Source organism: Pelodiscus sinensis, chromosome 5 (genome assembly GCF_049634645.1).
Source record: "Pelodiscus sinensis isolate JC-2024 chromosome 5, ASM4963464v1, whole genome shotgun sequence".
In the NCBI taxonomy this organism is placed as follows: domain Eukaryota; kingdom Metazoa; phylum Chordata; order Testudines; family Trionychidae; genus Pelodiscus; species Pelodiscus sinensis.
In genome coordinates, this window is record NC_134715.1 from 73,786,946 (window position 1) to 73,806,759 (window position 19,814).

The 19,814-nt window shown below is 38.8% G+C and overlaps 1 protein-coding gene and 1 long non-coding RNA gene across 3 annotated transcripts in view; one reads left to right on the plus strand and one right to left on the minus strand.

Annotated features, from left to right (window-relative positions):
- Positions 1–19,814, plus strand: part of TENM3 (teneurin transmembrane protein 3) — a 2,294,790-nt gene that overhangs the window by 1,100,656 nt on the left and 1,174,320 nt on the right. The gene's annotated exons all lie outside the window — the stretch shown is intronic.
- LOC102443999 (uncharacterized) lies at positions 355–2,246 on the minus strand. The gene is made up of 3 exons (XR_332548.4): positions 2,096–2,246; positions 598–685; positions 355–485 (listed from the first exon to the last, which is right to left on the minus strand). It is a non-coding gene; the product is annotated as an uncharacterized LOC102443999 (long non-coding RNA).

A 19,814-nucleotide genomic window follows, 5' to 3' on the forward strand; every position in this document is an offset into this window, starting at 1 on the left:
TTTATTAGTTTGCTGTCATTAGTTAATACAACCTACAGTACTGTGCAGTAGATATTATTCATTTTGGCCACATTCTACAAGACAATACCTACAACTTTATTTACAAGTCACAGCCCTCTTTCTGTGTTTCTTATTCAGTGAGTAACTGAGACAGTTTAGGTAAGAGATTCATAAGGACCCAATTGTGCCTTTGCCAGGAGCCTTATGTGTGGGGTGCAGACTCTGATGCAATATCACAAGCATCCTCTGAAGCAGATTGTCATTCATTATGGGAGATAAACGGTATGGTTAACCAGTGCAAGAGAGTGCAGGGGAAACTATAAACCTTCCTCCCTCTTACTTTCCAGTGCAGCAGGAACCACAAGCTGAACTAACATTTTTTGCACTGCTTCAGTGTCAACATATTACTCAAGTAGTCATGGCCAAGTTTAATGAATCTCTCCTTGCTTAATATTGTTGCCTTCATTCTTATGAGATCAGGTAACCTGTAAAAAGGAAAGTGGATTTTGAGTAATAAAGTCATGTTAGAGATACTGTAAGTAAAAGGCTTAATAACACAGGGGGAAAGGACAAAAGAAAACAAATTAGATGACTTACAAAATGTGCTTGCTCTGCCACATTCTTGACCATGATGACTCCTTTGTTCTCAATAAATGTGGGAGATAAAATATGTTTATATTGATATCTGGAAAGACAAACACTAATGAACAAAGAAACCCATACTACAATCAGAAATAAAGACATAAATTCTCGTCCCGTTAAATAGAGATTTCAGTTGAAGTCAACTGCCAAATAATTTACTATCCAGATCTCCAAAATTTTGAGCTTCTTTAAATAGGTGTAGCTGCATTTGAGGAAGAGGGAGGACAATCAGGGCATGGAGAGTGTCAGCAGAACAGGAGATGGAGAATAGAATCTCAGGGTGTGTTGAGAGAAGGAATACAAACTCACTGTTGCATACACATGAACTGGTAACCTCGCCCCAAACTGCCACAATATTTGCTCCTTCACTGGGGTTGAGGAGAATGGCTTTTCTTAGAATGCATCTAGCCCCAATTTAGTTTAAATCTATAACTATCATAAGAAAATTGAAGGCTGCAGGAATCTTTCTGGGTGACTTTGCACTTCTGTTCCATCTGTGCTTTTGCTTCCCCCCCTAATTTCGGTAATATTTCATATCTGTGCAAGCTGTAGCAAGGTATCATTTAAAAGTATTTGAAGTTCAACTGGTCAAAAAAAGCCTCTGGAAATCTACAAGCTGCCTTGGACTGGGTTGTAGACGCACAGTTGCCTCCATACTGAGACACAAACAGCTCTGCAGATTCTATGTTAAGGAGCACACATACTCAGGGTCATTTTTTATTTCTGTAATCCACCTCCATTACCTGTAATATACTGGATGTATTTTTTGTGAAGTTTCATGAATGAAGAGGACAGTTTTGCATACATGTCTCCAAGAAAAAAAGTATAATTAGGTGCATAAAACAATTGTCTTAAGTGCTTTACAGCAGCAAAAGGAATGACCGAGAACACAACATAACAATGTTAACAAAATCAAATGCTTTTGTTTCTATACAAAAAGAGAAAATGAATAAAGATAACATGCACTTCTTTAAAGCACTTCTGATTCTTACATTAAATTCTTGCAGCAGACATTGTTCTAAGTGTACTTAAATACCTCTTTCAACAACAAATGCACTACTTTGATGTGGTGCTCTAATTAGAACTGGTATATATTTTGTTAATAAATAGTCAATGGTAGTCTCATAGCATGTTGCAATTAGGGCTGGTCAAAAAAGATTGCATGATATTTTCTCCCAATTGTCTCTGCCATAGGGAGTCACATAGGGAGCCTTTGTGGAAGTATGGGCACATGAAGGACTCAGAAATATAATTCCCATGAGTCATCTGAGCAGCTCAGTCAGAGGAGGAAATGGATGTTGACCCAAAACTAAACACAAATGTCATAACAAAACCTTTCAACAATTCTGAATCAACTCTTTTCTGAACTTTTCATTCTAGGAAAAGTTTGTATATTACAATGCTTTTATTTAAATATGGGATTGAAAACAAAATGTGGAATACTTGAATTTACCATGGGATGGAAATTGTTTTTGATCAGCTACTGTTGCAAAGGACCACTTACACTACCAGATTTCTTTCTTCTGTCTCCATTTATGCTTGCTTTTGTTGGCAAAGCAGTGTGCTACAGTTTAAGTAAATACATAGGATTCAACTAAATAAAAGTAATGCGATCATGGATGAAGGTTTCCACTCCACCACAAGCTCGCAGTTCAGTCTAAAGGCTTGTTTAGTCGTGAACATTAATCCAGAATATAGTGGGTTTCGATTACAGGGATTAACTGCACCTATAGACACACTTTATTTCAAATTAGTTTAGCCCATTTCCAAGGAAATAGTAATTAATAAAGAATTTCAGAATTTCTTCCCATGTACACCAGTTCTAGAATTCTGAATTTACATAGAGCCGTAGTCATGGCAATGCCTTCCGCATGAGTGCAGAGTTCCAAATGCAGGATCAGGGCCTAAATATGTAAGTAATATATTTGATAGTACATGCTTCTGAGATGAATATTCTTCTATGATGTAATGACCATGTTAAAAATTAAGGAATGGCCATTCCTGTGCATTTTCTTGTTCTTGCTGCCTTAATTTTAATATTTGTGTGCAATGATAATTGCTGTTTTAGTAGATGTTTTTAAGACAGTATAGTTTCTTTTAATAAAAAAGTGTTAGCATCTGGCAACCACACCTTGATTCATTCTAGCCTCCAGAGTCACGGTGTGGTGCATTAATTTTTCAGTTTGTAATTTGCCAGCTGCATTTAATGGAACCAATTTTCATTACATCTGTTCTATGGTTCAAAGAACTCTTTTAGTGCCAAAGGGGGCCAGCTTCACACGGATTCAGTGAGGGTGCTAATACACTGTTTCTTGAAGTATTAGATAACTAGGGATGGTTCCAGTTTTATAGCAAACAGATTATTTTTAAATAGGCAACTTCTTTATTCACAACTTACCACTATTAAGCTTCAAATTAAAAGTGTAGTAAGTCTCTTCATCAGAAACCACATATTGATTTTCATGTCATTTTCTTCATAAAACTTACTGACTGCTTATCTTTTCAGACTCAGTATGTTTAGTCCTTACTAGTTAAAGGAAACACTGTTATACCTGAATACTCTGATTTAAAATTTTAAAAAAATAATTTAGAAGACTTTTTCATTGGAAAAGAAAAGGATACAGAAAATAGCTCTGTGTAATATTCATTGTTACAGTGGGTGACTTGCTTTGCCAGGACATCTCTACATAATTTTAATCTTCATAAAATGTATAGTCGTTGTATAGTGTTAAATGCAAGTTTCCAATTGACAGCAGCTTTCAATGAAAAGATTTTTCCTCATGGGCCGAAGAAAATTTGAAATGTTCTACTGCACTTTGAAGTTCTAAAGCATCAGCCATATGAGAATTATAAAGCATTAATCCAGAAGAATTTCCACCTGACAGTCATGAAATAGCATACCTGTGTGAAAAGTGACTCTGTTTTACTTCCTCAGGCAATGTCTTTTTTTCCCCACAGCTTCAGAAATATCATGCATTATGTCATATTGAGAAGATGGCCTTGGAATGACTAGATGCTTTTGAAATCACTGAAGTCTACAGTATTACTATATTTATCTAAGAAGTTTCAATGACATTTATAAAAGCTGTTTATACTGGGAGCTTTATTCTAGTTTGACTAGGTATGTGATGCTTGCCCCAGAAATACAATCTAGTTCTTACTTTTACTCTCTCATCTTAAATAATAGGTCTTGTTCAGATCCTCCCTCCCACAAAAAAAAAAAGAAGAAAGTGTGGGATGGATGTAGGTTGCTCATGTAATGCTAAAATACTATAATTAAGATAAAATGTGTATGCTATATGTGTTCAACACTGTCACATGTGCTAGTTGACTTGATTCTATGCAGTTTAAAATACATGGAGGTCTCCTTTGGCTTCACTTGGATCAGGCCCTTTGATGAGATTTTCATCTAAGGAAATGGTTTTCTCTCTCTCTTTTTTTTTTTAAGTGAATCTTCATTTTTCTGAAGGACAAAAGAATACGTTTTCTGAGCCTCTTTTCTTTGACTTTCATAATACCTATTGTGGTTTCGAGCAATATTTGAGGGTTCCGTGTCAGTCTTTCTTTAAAAGCTATACTTTATTGCAGTTGCTTCTCCCTTGAAGAGATTTTTATAGGCAAGCCCAAAGATAAATTGATCTGTGTCTTTAACAATAACAAGCAGAATAATTCATTCAAATTCCTTGTGAAATTAGGAAGAAAACACAAAATCGTGACTGTAAAGTAATTGCTTGAGCACTAACATAGGAAAGTTATGCTTATGCATTTCAGCAATATGCTGAAAGCGGCAAGAGACCTCTCCCACAGTATGAGCAAGATCAATCACAAGTTCACAGTCTACCTTCCCTGTGGGCTTTAGATTGGTCACTTTGTTCAAACATCCAGAAGTCCATTTTACAAGCTTTGTAGCCCTGTCAGTTTTGGATACTAAAAATGCAATCTGTCTTCCAAATAAGAGAAAAAAATCCAAACGTCTATGAGGCTTCTAATCTCTTGTCTTTTCTCATTACATGGAAGGAAGAGAAGAAAGGAAGCCTTAGCAGTTTTTAAACATTCTGGCAAACAGCAGGACAGTGGTGGTTTTTTTCTTCAAGTTTATTTTATGTGCCAAGCTAATGATCACATTTACATTTTTCAAAAGTAAAAATAAATCTTACAGTGGGGGTGATATTTTTGTGGCTGAAGCTAAAAGAATAGGAATTCAACATTATAAGGTAATGTTACAGAGACTCCTATGAAGAATAATTGAAGGGGGGAGAGAGAAATATCATTCCAAAGCTATATTTCAGTTGAAAGGTTCTGCTTTCTCAAAGTTTAAAAAAGATGGAACAGCACAGGGATTGTGGTAAAAGAACAACAGAGCCTTAGTCTTGGAATCAGGACAGCATAATTATCTCTATATTACTTCATAATGAATAAAGATACAATATTTGTATTCATTTTAAATTAAAACACATTGTAAAAGAAACAGCTGGAGGTGTCTATTACCCAATTCATTGAAGGAACTGAAGGCAGACATGGAAGGGAATGATTACAATATATACATGTAGAAAGACACAAGAATATTAGGATGTAATACATCATCCGAGCTTTCTTTTATGAGAACATAATCTTCTCCTCTCAATAGTATATACTCATACTTTTTGGGGGGGTTCTTAATCACCATGGAACTCTATTTAGAAATATTTGGGAACTTGTAGATTGTACATAATTCATTTCAGAGCATTTTTATGGAAAAGAAGAAAAACATTTACTATGCATATTAATGAAATATATGTAGCAGTTTTTATGCACGTGGGTGTTTTGTTGATATTAATCCTATGTAAAAATTGAAGGAAAATTAGCTTACTTACTCAGTTCATTTACTAACAGAATTATGAGTACTGTATATGTCTTTCCCATTCTACTACTGAACAAAGTCTGCACACTTTAGTAGACCCAAAACACTGAACCCTCTCTTTCCTAAGTTGTCATTATTAGCAAAAAAGATTCGTAATAAGTCATTTCAAACCTCCTCCACCGATTTTGGTATTCCTAAAGTTTCTCTCTCAAGACTACTTAGTCCACATCCTGCATATTTCCTCCTACAAAGCATCACTCGCACTTCCCTTATGGCTAGGTCATATAACCAGACATCTGCCTCAGTAAGTCAGGAAAAACCATGTAACCCTATCCCAGCAGAATCAATAGCTACTAACAGATTAGGTTTTTTCATGCTGGCAGTGTCATTCTGTTACAGGTTCTTAAAGAAAACAGCTACATTCTGCACCCTTCCTCACATTTTGTAGGACTTTTTCTCATGGGTTGTCTCATTCTCTCACTGAAATCAAAGGGACTTCACACAGAATAAGGTAACACTCAGCATTAATAAGGGTGGCAGAATCTGGCCTGTAGGTGTTTCTGCACTGAATTTTGCCACTCAGATATGCAAGTGGTATAATAAAGTCCATCTAAATCCCAGTCTCTATTCAGTCTGTAAACACTCCCTAAAAATATTATTCAAATAAAAACATCATTCTAAAATATCAAACTGTAAAGAGCTGTTTGCTTTTGTACTATTGTGATTTTCCTTTTCATCATCGCTTCTATTAAAAAATTTGATATACTAAACTGGCAGCATAATTTCAAAAATAATAATGAGATGTATATATTTCAATTGTTTTTCCAATACAGGAGTCCTTGGGTATGATTTCAAGGTATTTTAGACTTGAAAGCCTAGTGCTAAATTTTTGCTCTGTTCAAGATTTAATGATATATAGGTATTCTTAGTACACTAGCCTACAAAAATATCTACCTATGAAATGTGTAAGTTGTGGGAGGCCATGACTCTTTGCTCTGTGTAAGACCTGCCTATTCAGAGAGAGAAAGTTGCCTGCTGAGGATGCCAAAAGGAGAAGAGGTAGAGGAACTGGCAGAGGAGAGAGCATGCTGAAGCACTGTACAGGTGTTTTAAGTAGATGACCTTTCATTTCCTGTTTGTTACTAATTGTCCTTAATCCTCTCCCTCATTCTATTCTGAGATTTGCATAATTAGGTCTGGAGTAATGTCTCTTTACAACCAATCATAGTCATCAGGAGAACAACTACTCTTCATAATGTAATGTAAAGAACATGCTTAACTGAGTGGCAATTCCTCCGAATCTGTGATCAGGACTGTTGATAATGTTGTTTACTTGCTTACAGTCAGTCAGGTTTTTTTTTTTGTTTTTTTTTACTGTAAACCAGTAATTTAGTCCAGGAATAAAAAGGTTCCATAGTCTGCCAATCTCAAAGAAAATGTCTGGGGCAACATTGGTACATTTATATTGTGCAGAAGGTGTGCTCTGAGTAACACCACTGAAGCTGTTGTCTCAGGCTTTGTCTATACTGCAGGGTTTTTGCTCAAGAAGTTTTTTGCGGAAGAGATCTTCCGCAAAAGATTTTTGCAAAAAAGTGCGTCCACACCTCAAAAGTGCATGGCAAAGGCAATGTGCTTTTGCGCAAGAGTGTCCACATTGCATGGACACGCTTGTGCAAGAAAGTTCTGATTACCCTTCACAGAATGGCCATTAGAGCACCTGTACTTTCTCTGATAGGGTCTTTTTGCACAAGAAACCCATGTTGAGTGTTCTTGTGCAAAAAGGAGTTATTCCTTGCTAGAAAGAGATATACCTACACAGCAAAAAGCCCTCTGTTCTGCCATTTTACTGCACATTTTCTTGCACAAAAATGCATTTGAAGTGTGGATGCTCTGCAGGTTTTTGCACAAAATCAGTTGTTTTTGCACAAAAACCTGGTAGTGTAGACATTGCCTTACAGTCTACCTCAGGGGTCAGCAACCTTTAGCATGCTGCCCATCATGGCAATCCAGATGGCAGGCCATGAGACATTGTGTTTATACTGACCATTTGCAGGCATGGTCCCCACGGCTCCCAGCGTATAAACTTAGAAATGTGCAAACAGTAAACTAGTATCCTAGATAAGCCTTATTGCTTTAATGCAAACCTGAAATCTCTCACCTTATTCAATTAGAGGTGATACAATTCCTTTTTGGAGGAATAGAATGTTGTTTATTAGCTACTATTGAGGCTAAGCACTTCTTTATAGTACAATTTACTCAAGTCTCCCTCCCTCCCTCCCCTGGGTCACATCCTGTTGATTTTAGTCTATTTCTCAAAATCATTCTATATTTTATTTCTGTTCTTCAAAAGCATTTGTGATCATGCTCAGCTGCATATTGTCTGTGAACTTGATCAGCATAGCATCCACCAGCTTGTTAATGAAGAATAAATATTGAATAGTATTGGTTGCAGAACTGCCCCCTGTGGAGCTCCATGAAATGCTTCCTCTCATCTTGAAACTGAATAGTTAATTACTAATCTGTCTGTGGTTTATCCAAATATGCTTTCAACTTGTAGTTCTGTAAGTTTCACATATCTCCAAATTACCTATAATAACATGACAATACCAGATTGCCATGGCTTTCTGTGCTAAGGATTTGATCCTGATTCCATACTGGTAAGTGGGAAAAGTCCCAGTGGCTTAAATAATGCAGGATCGAGGAAGCTTTTTATACCTGATAAGGACAAGGGGGAAATGGTACCCATTCCTTCACCTCGGCTACGAACCTTCTACCATCAGACTAACGTCAGTACCAGGCAAATTAGTTGAAACAATAGTAAAGAATAAAATTGTCAGACATATAGAAGAACGTAATTTGTTGGGCAAAAGTCAACATGGTTTCTGTAAAGGGAAATCATGTCTCCCTAATCTATTAGAGTTCTTTGAAGGGGTTAACAAACATTCGGACAAGGGGGATCCAGTAGATATAGTGTACTTAGATTTCCAGAAAGTATTTGACAAGGCCCCTCACCAAAGACTCTTGTGTAAATTAGGTTATCGTGGGATAAGAGGGAAGATCCTTTCATGGATTGAGAGCTGGTTAAAAGACAGGAAATAAAGGGTAGGAATAAATGGTAATTTTCAAAATGGAGAGATGTAACTAGTCGTGTTCCCCAAAGGTCAGTCCTAGGACAAATCCTATTCAACTTATTCATAAACAATCTAGAGAAAGGGGTAAGCAGTACAGTGGCAAAGTTTGCAGATGATACTAAACTATTCAAGATAGTCAAGACCAAAGCAGACTGTGAAGAACTTCAGAAAGATCTCACCAAACTAAGTGATTGGGCAACAAAATGGCAAATGAAATTTAATGTGGATAAATGTAAAGTAATTTGTATTGGAAAAAATAACCCCAACTATACATATAATATGATAGGGGTTAATTTAGCTGCAACTAATCAGGAAAGAGATCTTGGAGTCATCGTGGATAGTTCTCTGAAAACATCCATGCAGTGTGCAGCAGCAGTCAAAAAAAGGAAATAGGATACTAGGAATTCTTAAAAAAGGGATAGAAAAAAAGATGAAGAATATCTTACGGCCCCTATACAAAACTATAGTATGCCCACATCTTGAATACTGCTTACAGATGTGGTCTCCTCTCCCTGAAAACGATATTTTGGCATTAGAAAAGGTTCAGAAAAGGGCAACTGAAATGATTAGGGGTTTGGAACAGGTCCCATACGAGGAGAGGCTAAAGAAACTGGGACTTTTAAGTTTAGAAAAGAAAAGACTGAGGGGAGATATGATAGAGGTATATAAAATCATGAGTGGTATGGAGAGGGTAAATAAGGTAAAGTTATTTACTTGTTCCCATAATATAAGAACTAGAGGACACCAAATGAAATTAATGGGTAGCAGGTTTAAAACTAATAAAAGAAAGTTCTTTTTCACACAGCGCACAGTCAACCTGTGGAACTCCTTGCCAGAGGAGGCTGTGAAGGCTAGGACTATAACAAAGTTTTAAAAAGAGCTAAACAAATTCATGGAGGTTAGGTCCAGAAAGGCTATTAGCCAGGGGGTAAGGAATGGTGCCCCTGGCCTCTGTTTGTCAAAGGTTGGAGAAGGATGGCAGGAGATAAATTCCTTGATCATTGTTTTCAGTCCACCCCCTCTGGGGAACCTGGCACTGGCCACTGTCGGCAGACAGGATACAGATGCTAGATGGACCATTGGTCTGACCCAATATGGCCGTTCTTATGTTCTTATGTACCATCCTCTTTCTTCCTGAATGAAGAGAAAAACTGTTTTGAAGACTATTATAGTAGGTAGGCTCTTGGGAGGTTCTGATAGTGGGGATGTCAGAATTGCTGATACAATTATTTATTGATTCCAGGTGGCACTGCTTGTATTTAAGGTTACCTGACACTTTCCACCTAAAATGTTGTTTTCAATTGTTTATAACTCTGATAACTTTGGGCTGTATTTAAAAACAAGTCTGTGGCATTTTCACATTCTGGGGGAAATAGCATGCAGTGTTTTGACATGCTCGCATGAATGCCTAGCTTCCACATAGGTTTTAAAGTAATTCAAAAGCTTTCATCTGAAGTGTGTTGTGCCCATGGAGACTCATGACGCCATCTCCATGTTTTGTTAGTCTTTAAGGTGCTGCTAGACTATTTGTTGTTGTTTGTTTTATTTTTTTAAGTAGTTCAGCTTCTCTGCAGGACCTGTTGCTTGGTCACAATCTAATGTTCATGTTTGAATAAACATCCCACCCAGATCAGGGCTATGTGTTTATACAGTTTTTTATTCTTTGTTAAGCATGCCTCTTTGTCAGGTATCATGTCAAAACACTGCATGCTATTTCCCCCAGAAGGTGGAAATGCCACAGACTTGTTACCTCCATTACGAATTTGCATTAATTAGTATCCCATCTTTCACACCTTCCCACTTCCTGTGACACATGTTCCTATGCAAAACATCATTTACTTTATCCATTGAGCTAGGAAGACAATCACTAGGTAGCCCATAATAAGATAAATGTAACACTGATAAAGTTGATACAGTAGTCTTTGGATACTCCATGTGTCCAAAGCATCTGTTACATCTCAATATAAAAGTATTTGATTACTCCATGCTTCTAAAACTTCGCATTCATCAGATCCTCTAATAGTTTATTCCTCATACCTACCATGCTTGATGTGAGAAAACTGGGACCAGATTTAGAAAAGTACTCTGTTCACAGCTACAACTCAAGTCTATTGGAGTTATGCTTTGAACATATAAAGTGCTTTAGAAATTCACTTTGCATACTACAGTAAAACTCCGATAGTCTGGCATCCAACTGTTCGGCACTCCTGATACTCCAGCATCAAAATGCTAACCTCTCCTGACCAGCTGATTAAAAAGCTTGCTGCTCAGTGCACGTGCTGCCTGTAACTAGACGGAGCATGGGGGGGGAGTGGGATCCTGTTACAGTATGAAGAAGAGCATTTTGCTTCAGCAAAGGGGAAAGGAGAGGGGAGGGAGAGGAGGATCAGGTTACAGCATAGAGGAGAGAGACTCAAAGAGGAAAGGGGAGGGGAGAGGGAGTGAGATTGTGTCCTGGCCAGCTGTTAAGCCTTGCAGTTGTACCAGATCTCCCTATTCTCCAGCAAATCTGATAATCCGGCTCCACCAAGGTCCAAAAGGTGCCGGATTATCAGAAGTATACTGTACTTTGAAAAATCAGATCCTCCCAAGTTGAGCTCTCATTATTAGTAGATACTTCTGTGACAATTTTGAATTTAATTTCTATGTTCCTCAATTCGCCAGCTATGAAATTGGAATTATAATACTACCTAATCTCTTGGGGAGTCATAAATATTTCTGAAGCATTCTAAAACATCACCATGGATATGCCACTAAATATAAATTTAATAATTTGTTGTATTCAGTGCAAGGTTTGGATGGGATGCAGCATGTAAGACCAGTTGCCATTCAATTAAATGAGGAAGATAAAAAAGAATTATTGAATAACAACCATTCATTGTATGAGGCAGGGATCTGTGATAAAAATTCTATGGGATCATATAATTAATTATGATCAAAACTTTAGTATCACGGGAAATTGTTTTCTTGTACCAGGAAAAATGTTTTATAGCATTTTTTTTCATATTTTCTATATTTTCTTCATAAAAGTATTTAAAAATCCATTTTCAATTATGGTTTCAAAAAATTGAAACAAATGTATACAAATGTAAAAATGTTTTGAAATCTTGAACATTTTTGTGGGACGTTTATTAGTGTTTTTTGTAAAATCACCAGCCACACCAAAACGGGGAAAAGTCCTGTTTTCATGGGCACATGATCATCCTACTTGTACTGAATCTTTATCAGCATGTGGTGCTTAGTTTACATTATTAGAAAAGTTACTTCAGTAGACCTAGGTTTTTACTCAATGCTTTTCACCCTGGTTCTATTTTTTGTCAGATATGCCTTGCTTTAACAGTGCTTTTTATTAGTATTAACATACTACATTGTACATTCCTTATTACTTATTTAGGCTCATATCAATATTTAAAGAACTTGCCTAGAGATCCAGACTTTTTGCTGCCTTCCGCCTCTCTGTAGCATAAAAAGGTGACCAAATTTCTAAATATCTAATAATTTATTGGCATTTCTCTTCTGTATATGCACTCATAGACTTTAAATCTTGAAGAGACCTTAATGCACAATGCTGTAAACATCAAAAGTCCACTGTATAAAGCCATGGTTTGCTAACACATTGTCTAGTGTATGTAGTTCTGGTCCCCATATCAAGTAAGATATGCTGGTTGAACCTCCGTGGGTCTGGGACTGTCTGGTCCAGCAACATTCATGGTCTGGCAGCACCATGGATGTTGCTGGACTTGAGATCCCTAGCAGGACTTGAGATCACTAGCTGGCCAACGGGACAGCAGTGCCTACAGGAACCTGGAGCCTACAGCTGGTGAGGCAGGGAAGCCAGTGGGGCTGTTGGGAGCTTTGGTGGAGCTGCTGGGACCAAGAAGATCTAACCTGTATTTAAAAACAAGAAAGTTTATAGACAAGTGCAACAAAAACAGCTTCCATCTGAGGAGACGTTAAAAAGACTGGGACTATTCAGCTTGGAAAAGAAGGAAATAAGAGAAACATGTATAAAATCATGGATGGTGTGGAGAAAGTAAGTGTTCATATAAAACAAGAACCAGGCGTCAACCCCATAAAATAAATAGGCATCAGATTTAAAATACGGGGGTTGGAAGGAAGTATTTCTTTACACAACAGAAAGTCAGCCTGTGGATCTTATTGCCAGGGGATGTTGTGAAGGCCAAAACTACTATAACATGGTTCAAAAAATTAGATAAATTCGTGGATGATAGGTGAGATTACTATGAATATGAATTAGATACATTTATGGGTGCAACTCCATGCTCTGAGTGAAAACTCTTCCATTGCAAAGACATTCCATATTTTACTACACCATAGTTGTATAGGAGGAGGAATTAAATTTTTCCAGTGTACAATAAGAAGTCTAGCTGGTAACTATAAAAAACATTGTTCCTCTTTAAAATGTAGATCCATTATGGGAGCATTGAGGAAGCAGGGCAGAGGCTTTTGAGGAAGCTGGCACATTGTCATAATATACCTTTATTAATTCTCTCTCCCCTTCCCCCCTGCCTAATTCCTGAACTCAGTCACCACATACCATCTCATAGGGCTGGAAGGGACCAATCCCCTGCCCTCACAGAAGGACCAGGTACCATCCCTGACAGATTCCTAAATGGCCCCCTCAAGGATTGAATTTACAACTCTGTGTTTAGCAGGCCAATGCTTAGACCACTGAGCTATCTCTCCCCCTTGTGCAGAGCTATTCTCCCTACCCAACAATATGTCAGTTCCTACCAAGTAAACCAAAATATAATAAATTTTAACTGGAGTAAGATGCCATCAATGCAATAATTTATATGAAATATTCTTTATGAGCTTTGCAGATTGAAGATATCCCCTTTCCCAGAAAGACCCACTCATCCAGATCAATATATTTGTCCAAATCGCTCTTCTATCTTTTCATCTGGGTTGTTAATGGAGTAATCTCAGATCTTATATACAACAACAGGCACTTTGATATTTTCTAGTGATAAATTGCTCATAATTAATGGAAATAGCTAAGGGAGAGGGCCTCACTGACAGGAATTTTAAAAATATGTCTAAAGCTGATAAAGTGCTTGGGTGAATAGATTTTTTTGTTTTTCATAACCTGAGTTACTTTTTAACCCAACAGTTACTATACACAGCTATATTTGGGCTCCAGTCACGTTAAAGTTTACCTATTGTTTCAATGTTCTATTGTTAATCAAATTGATCACAACTTTTAAATGTAATGCATGATGACAATTCAAATTAGGGAAAGCTAATCCACTCCAAGCTTATACACAACTTCAGAACTCCCCTTTTGTCTTTGATGTTACCATATGAATTTTAATAGTGCATCCTGCCATGTTTTTAATGTTGTGTCAGCGATACCAACAGGGATGCAATGAAACAAAAAAAATAGCCCTGGGAGGACATTCTTCTTTGCCAAGTCTACTCTACCTAGCCAAGAAATTTCATATTTGTTCCATTCTTCCAAGATTTTATTATTTTATTCACACTGGAGGATAATTTGCCTTTAAAAGGTTTTTGTTTCTCCACAATATTTATTCTTAAATATTTAAGGATTCCTTTAACAATTTAAATGTATGTAACTGACAACAGTTTATGATGACCCATTTGGATCTATTAATTCCTAAAATTTCAGATCTATTATTTATTTTGAAGTCTGATTTCTGGCCAAATTCCAAAGTTAAATGATACATAATGTTAATGAAGCTTCTGGATACTGCATATATAGCAAGACATGATCAGCATGCAAAGCTACTTAATGTTCTAAGCCAGAAGACATTATGATGCCCATTGCCAGGGGGCTGTTTCTTGCATTTATTGCAAAGGGATTCATTGCCAAAGCAAATCTGTATTCTTAAAGGCTGATATTTCTACTATTAGTTAGGGCAAGGCCAGCTATATGAATGGAAGGAAAAAACTCAAAATATGTTTATATAGATCCCGAACAAAGAAATATCTACTGGGATGTGATCACTTGAATGACTGGCCTGAAGAGCCATTACTTAGTTTTATCTTCAGTGACAAATGACGCAGTTCTACTTGACAGTAACATTAGAGGATTTTTCAGTTGCTTTCTTCTATATTGGTCGATCCAAGAAGGTAGAAACAAGGCTGTTATACTGTTATAAAAGGTTTGCCTTTTTATATCAGAAGAATCAATTAAGACACAAGAACTTTAAATATGCAGGGCACCACCTGATGCGTGACACTTTCCATTATAGAACTCTGTTTTCAGTTGTTTACAACGTTGTCCAACCTTAACTATTTGAGCTGAAATTTTCCACAGGACTGTCTCAGGGAGAATTATTTATTTTATTGGGAAAATTTCATTCCATACAGTTGAGTCATTTCCAAGTACAAGGGTACGGAAAAGATGCATTGTTCTACCTATATTGAAAAGTTCTGACATCCTTTTTTTAAAAAAAAACTTCAGTGCCTCTATTTTTTTGGAGCGGGACTTCAAATTTTGAAGAGAGGGTGGCCTTTTTTCATTCCATTGATAAATGCTCCCAAATTTGGCCAAGTTATAATAATATGAATAATTTCAGTTCTTACATGTTTAATAGAGACTTGCTAGATCTTTACAGCTTATTTCCCCACAGTTCACCAGGACTTCCTCTGCAATTGCAATTCCTGACTTTTCTAGGCCATGCTAGGTCTCAGATGGAGGACCAGCACTAAAAGTGGTCTCGCTCCTGTGTTCTCAGGTCACCCTTATTGGTGTCTAGGCAGCCTGGAGGGGGAAGCTACCTGAATCAAGTGCAGAGGAGATAAAAAGCCAATAGGGAGGGCAGAGGGAAAGGACTCAAACAAGAAGGGATAGGAGCTGAGAGTTGGGGAGTCACAAATTGGATAGGCAAAAGGGAGAGAAATTAGAGACTGTGATACACAGGGAACCAGAACTTGGGAAGGGAGATTAAGAACAGATGATGAGCCAGTAGGCACTTGGAAATGGCTGGGCAAAGAGATTTGGGTGAGTTGCTATAGGAGGGACACTGTGATTGGACCAGGCTTTTGGGGAGAGAGAATGGGATTAGCAATGATAGCAGGAACTAGACGGGCAGTATAATGGAAATATTAGGATTCGCTTGCTAAAGAAACTAGAACTGAAATGAGATGCCCAAGGAGTAGAGGTCAGCATTGGCTAAATGTGGAGAACAGTACTAGGACAAAAATTGAGCATGAAAGAGAGGGATCTAGAAGATGGACAGGATGGAAAGTAAGATGTAATAGAGGTCATGCTTATGAAAAATGGGCAGAAGAGTCTGTGTACATGAGAGCACACTGTAGAATTTGAAATAAAATGAAAGGTTCCGGAGACTTTCCATTCCTTTGCTGTAAGAAAATATTTGTAAAAGAAACCTTCTGGCAGTTCCTTGCACCTTTGGAGTGCTGCTCCACATGGGAGATCACAGCCTGTTACTGCTACAGTTGCTCCATTGGCCCAAGAGGCAAAGGTCTTTATGGGGCATCTGACAATTCAAACTCCTGATAACCCATATGATGTCAACATGATGCCACATAATGGAATTTCTATTTTGTAAGCTTGCCCTTTTCAAAATATAGGATTTTTCTTCTAATGAAATTGTTTTGTGTGTACATTTTTTAAATTGCAAACTCAAACCCTCAGAAGTTTAGGAAATGCCAAATTAAAGCTGCACAGGCAGCCATAATTATCTCACTTGGACATGTGCATTGTGAGACTGTCTGTAATTGTAGGGGCACATACTGCTTTTTTACATAGGACAACATTTGTTCTCTGTCATTTTCCTACTACTTAAGGGTATGTCTACACTACAGCATTACTTCAAGTTAACTTAATTCATAGAATCATAGAATCATGGAATCATAGAGCTGGAAAAGACCTCAGAATGTCATCAAGTCCAGCCCCCTGCTCTAGGCAGGACCAATCCCAACTAAATCAACCCAGCCAGGGTTTTGTCAAGCCTAGACTTAAAAACCGCTACGGATGGAGACTCCACTACTTCTCTAGGTAACCCATTCCAGTGCTTCACCTCTCCTAGTGAAATAGCTTTTCCTAATATCCAACCTGGACCCCTCCCACCACAACTTGAGACCTTGTTCTGCCATCTGTCACTACTGATAAAAGCCTTTCTCCATCTTCTTTGGAACCTCCCTTCAGGAAGTTGAAGGCTGCTATCAAATCCCCCCTCACTCTTTGCTTCTGCAGACTAAACAGACACAACTCCCTCAGCCTCTCCTAGTAGGGCATATGCTCCAGCCCCCTAATTATTTTGGTTGTCCTCTGCTGGACCCTCTCACATGCATCCATATCCTTCCTGTAATTGGGGGCCCAGAACTGGACATAATACTCCAGATGTGGCCTCACCAGAGCCAAATAAAGAGGAATAATCACATCTCTGGACCTACTGGCAATGCTCCTCTTAATGCAACCTAATATGCCATTAGCCTTCTTGGCTACAAAGGCACACTGTTGATTCATATCCAGCTTCTCATCCACTGTAATCCCCAGGTCCTTTTCTGCAGAACTGCTACTAAGCCATTCGATCCCCAGCCTGTAACAATGCTTTGGATTCTTCCATCTCAAGTGCAGGACTCTACACTTGTCCTTGTTGAACCTCATCAGATTTCTTGTGGCCCAATCCTCCAATTTGTCTAAGTCACTCTGGACTCTATCCCTGCCCTCCAGCGTATCTACCTCTCCCCCTAGCTTAGCATCATGTGCAAACTTGCTGAGGGTGCAATCCAATCCTCATCCAGATCATTAATAAAGATATTGAACAAAACCGGTCCTAGAACTTAACCTTGGGGCACTCTGCTAGAAACTGACTGCCATTCTGACATCGAGCCGTTGATCACTACCCGCTGGGCCCGGCCTTCTAGCCAGCTTTCTATCCATCTTACAGTCCATTTATCCAATCCACATTTCCTTAACTTATTGGCAAGAATATTATGGGAGACCGTATCAAAAGCCTTGTTAAAGTCAAGGTATATCACATCCACTGACTTTCCCATGTCCACAGAGCAATTTACCTCATCATAGAAGCTAATCAGATTGGTCAGGCATGACTTACCCTTTGTGAATCCATGCTGACTATTCCTAATCACTTTCGTCTCATCCAAGTGCCTCAAAGTAGGATCCCTTCTATGATTTTTCCAGGAACCGAGGTAAGACTGATGGGCCTATAGTTCCCTGGATCGTTCTTCTTCCCTTTTTTTTGAAGATGGATACTACATTTGCCTTTTTCCAATCATCCAGGATCTCTCCTGATCACCACGATTTTTCAAAGATAATGGCCAAAGGCTCCTCAATGACATTTGCCAACTCCCTCAGTACTCTCGGATGCATTAAGTCCAGACGCATGGATTTGTGTATGTTTAACTTGTCTAAATAATTCCTAACCTGTTCTTTATCCACCAAGGGCTGTCCATCTTCATTCCATCTTGCGTCACTTAGCGCATTAGTCCGGAAGCCGACCTTGTCTGTGAATACAGAGGCAAATAAGCATTCAGTACTTCATTTTTCCCCATATCATCTGTCACTAGGTTATCTCCAGTAGGGGCCCCACACCCTCTCTGATCACCTTCTTGTTAACATGCCTGTAGAAACCTTTCTTGTTATCCTTCATATCCTTTGCCAGTCACAATTCCAATTGCGCTTTCGCCTTCCTGATAACCCCCAGGCATTTTCGAACTATACATTTAAACCCATCCCTGGCCATTTGTCCAAGTTTCCACTTTTTGTAAGCTTCCTTTTTGTGCTTAAATTCACCAAGGATTTCCCCTGTAAGCCACTCCGGTCTCCTACCATGTTTTCCTCTCTTGCTACGCATCGGGATGGTTACTTTCTGTACCATCAATAAGGCTTCTTTAAAATATTTCCAGCTCTCCTGGACCCCTTTCCCCTTCATGTTAGCATCCCAGGGGATTCTGCCCATCAGGTTTCTGAGGGAGTCAAAATCTGCTTTTCTGAAGTCCAACTTGTGTATTTTGCTACTCTCTTTACTTCCTTTGGTCAGGATCCTGAAATCTACCATCTCATGATCATTGCTTCCCAGGTTGTCACCCACCTCCACGTCCCCTATTAGTTCCTCCCTGTTTGTGACCAGAAGGTCAAGCTACGCACGGCCCCTGGTCGGATCCTTCAGCACTTGTACCAAGAAGTTATCCCCAACATTCTCCAAAAACTTCTTGGATTGCCTGTGTACTGCCGTATTGGTTTCCCAACAGATGTTAGGGTGATTAAAGTATCCCATGAGAACCAGGGCCTGCGATCTGGAAGCTTCTCTCAGTTGTCCGAAGAAAGCCTCATCTACCTCATCCCCCTGATTTGGTGGCCTGTAGTAGACACCAACCACAACATCACTGCTGTTGTTTGCACCTCTAAACTTAACCCATAGACTCTCAACAGGTTTTTCTTCCTCTATATACTGGAGTTCTGAGTAATCATAGTGCTCTTTTAGGTATAGTTCAACTCCTTCTCCTTTTCTCCCCTGCTTGTTGTTCCTGAACAGTCTATACCCTTCCATGACAGCACTCCAGTCATGCGAGTCATCCCACCAAGTCTCTGTTATCCCAAAATTATCATATTTCTTGGACTAGGCCAGGGCCTCCAGTTCTCCCTGTTTGTTGCCCAGGCTTCTCGCATTAGTGTACAAACATCTCAGCTAATCAGTTGATTGCCCTATCTTCTCCATTCGAATCAGGGGTCCTCCTTTCTTGCTCGTTCCTCTTTTCATTTCTTCCTGGTATCCAACTTTCCCTCTCACCTCTGGGTTTTGGTCACCGTCCCCCAACGAACCTAGTTCAAAGCCCTCCTCGCTAGGTTTGCAAGCCTGCCCGTGAAGATGCTCCTTCCTCTCTTGGGGTACGTCTACACTACAGCGCTAGTTCGAACTAACTTAGTTCGAATTAGTTAATTCGAACTAAGCTAGTTCGAACTAACGCATCTAGAACTAAAAACTAGTTCGAACTAGCGTTTTGCTAGTTCGAACTAGTAAGTCCACATTGAGTGGACTCTGAACAGGGCTTAATGATGGCCGGAAGCAGTGCCGGCAGGGCATAAAAGGAGGACTTAGAGCATGGAGATACTGTCTCAGGCTAGCCGAGGGCTGTGCTTAAAGGGTCCCGACCCCCACCCCGGACACACAGTTCTAAGGGGTGCCCCGCTTGCAAAGAAGTTCTGGCTTGGAGTGCCCTGAGTG